The sequence below is a fragment of the Mesoplodon bidens genome (genome assembly GCF_964165515.1).
Source record: "Mesoplodon bidens genome assembly, contig: HAP1_SCAFFOLD_49, whole genome shotgun sequence".
NCBI classification, from domain to species: domain Eukaryota; kingdom Metazoa; phylum Chordata; class Mammalia; order Artiodactyla; family Ziphiidae; genus Mesoplodon; species Mesoplodon bidens.
This window is the reverse complement of record NW_027671810.1, coordinates 72,547-75,238: the sequence shown is the minus strand read 5'-3', so window position 1 is coordinate 75,238 and position 2,692 is coordinate 72,547.

The following is a 2,692-nucleotide window of genomic DNA, read 5'->3' as shown; positions in this document are numbered from 1 at the left end:
GAGGACTTTTAGAGCAGTGAAACACTTTTTTATGATACTATAATGGGGGATACATGTCATTAGACATACGTCCAAACCAACAGAATGTACAACGCAAAGTGTGAACCCTAATGTGAAGTATTTACCTTGGGTGATAATGTTGTGTCAATGCAGGTTCTTCAATTGTAAAAGGTAGCACTGTGGTGCAGGATGTTGATAGTGGAGGATGTGTGGGGGCAGGGAGTATATGAAAACTCTATGTAGTTTCTGCTCAGTTTTTCTCTGAATCCAAAACTGCTCTAAAAAGGTTAACTCTATTTTTTATTTAAAACAATGAACCTTGGGTTCTGAGAATACAGTGTGAATAAAGGTACAGACCATGAGAGACTACAAGTTAGGAAAGGTGTGTAAAGCAATACCTTGGAATAGTGAATTACAGGGGTTATACCAGAAAGCTTGCTGCTGTAAATTAGCATAACTGGGTTCTAATCCAGCTCTGTCACTCACTAGGTGGTGTGACCTAGGAAAAGTCCCTCAACCTTTAGGCAACTTTTCTAAATAGCTAATTAGGGGCCTGACCAGAACCACAGCTTTAGTTGTCTATTTATAACTAAATGTCTACATTATATTTCCACTCAGATGTTGAAACAGGTCTTCAAATGTGGCATGTGCAGAATGCAACACATGATCTTCTCCCTCCCTGCCAAACTTGGCCCTCATCCAGTGTGACCCACCCAAGTGAAATGGTACCATCATCCATCTATCTGCTCAAACCTTGAAATTATCCTTGACACCTTTCTCTCTCTCCCACTTTGACACCATTTAACAAATCATCAGGTCTTGTTGATTTTACCTTCTAAATAACTAGCACATTCATCCCCTTCTCTTCATTTCCAGTGTTGTCACCCCAGTCCAAACTATCATAACTCATCTGGACTATTCTGCTCACATCCTTTCTGGCCGCTATCCAATACAGCCAATCTGAAAAATCTTTTTAAATGTAAATACAATCATGTCATTCCTCCCATAGTCAAATATCACTTCCTAATAGACTCTTCCCCAACCTCCAAGACCATGATAAATACTCATGGCACTGTCTATACCTAATAGTTCCTGTGCAATTTTAAATTTATTTATGTGATTATTTTATTAATACCCAAATAGAATCCATATATGTTCTTTGACCACCATAATACCCCTAGCATATAAAGATTCAATAGAAGGATTCAATGTATACTCTTGAATGAATATATGTAAAATTCATAGAATGAAATACTTTAGACTTACAAAAATATTATTAATCCTGCATCTTGATCCCCACCAAAACTGATCTAATATTGCTGAAAATTAAAGTCCAAATGGTTTCTAAGGTCCCTTCCTGTTTATCTAATCTGTATTTCTAAAAGGCTACCAAAAACAAAGAAAACATCTCCTCACCTTGCATTTGGAAAAGTGACACAGGGAAAGTGTATGTGAAAACTCTCAGGAGGAATCTAAGGGACACTTTGGCTAATGCTAAAGACACAAAGCTACATGTATTTACAGGAGAGAAAGGAAAAAAAAGTGAGGACATGCAAATCATATCCCCTGGAGAATTCAAAGACAATCCAATAAAATATGAGCTGGGTTTGAGAGTAAACCAGGCAAATCTACCCACTGAGGAAAGGAGTGACTTTCTAGGGTTCTGAACAGGGAAGAACAAGAAATAGAACATTCCAAAAGAATTACACTGAGAACGAGAAGACAGGCCACTGCTTCAAGAAAGTCTAAATGAAGGGCTCCCCATATTGAGAGCCATTAAGAACTAGATTGGCAGACTTTCACGGAATCAAAAATTTGGCAGGATAGGAGAAGAAGGATTTGCCAGATTAATATACCAACCACTGACTAGAAATCTGTCTATGTTAATTAAGCATATTTATATACATGTATGGTAAGAGCTCCTGTCCCATATATCAGATAATCCCGGGACAGCTGGAAGAGGGAAATATAATAGGTCTGCCATATTCCATAATATAGTGACATCTGGATAGTATATTAGTACACCAATATGAGTATTTCATTCCTATCTCAGTAGATGCTAAACTGTAAACAACATCTTTGTTCTTAAGAGCTTTTAGCTGAAAAGTCCTGAAAGTATAGCAAATACAGATGTTACCATACAAAGAGGATTCCTTCCTCAATTAAAGAAGAATGGATATTCCTCCTGAGCAGAGTATATAAAGCTAAGATTCTTCTGTTTTGAAAAGTAAAGTATGGAGAAAACTTCTGGGCAAAATATCCAACTGAGATTACACGTTTCCTCCTCCTCCTTCTCAAGAACCTATCAAAATTATGTTGAAGGAATAACAGAGGTATAAATCTATAATAGAGAAAATAACATGTTCAGGGAAGTGAATTTCAACAGATTTCTAAGATAGAGAAATAAAAGACTGTCACTAAGTGAAATAGAAAGGAGAAAGCTGCAGACTAGAAATATTTGTGGAGGGAACTTCAGTGGTGGAGTTCAAGCAGTTGAATCCTGGAGTTATTGTGAAATAACAAATCAGTAGGTGAGTGAATGTAACTTGAAAGTGGACTGAAAACATTTGGTTAATAAAAGGTTTTATATATGAATGGTCAACCCCTCACTTTTCTCTTACAGCTTCATACAGGGCAATAAGCTTCCCACCTACTCATATGAGACCTAAGCCTGCTGGCTGACAAGTATTCC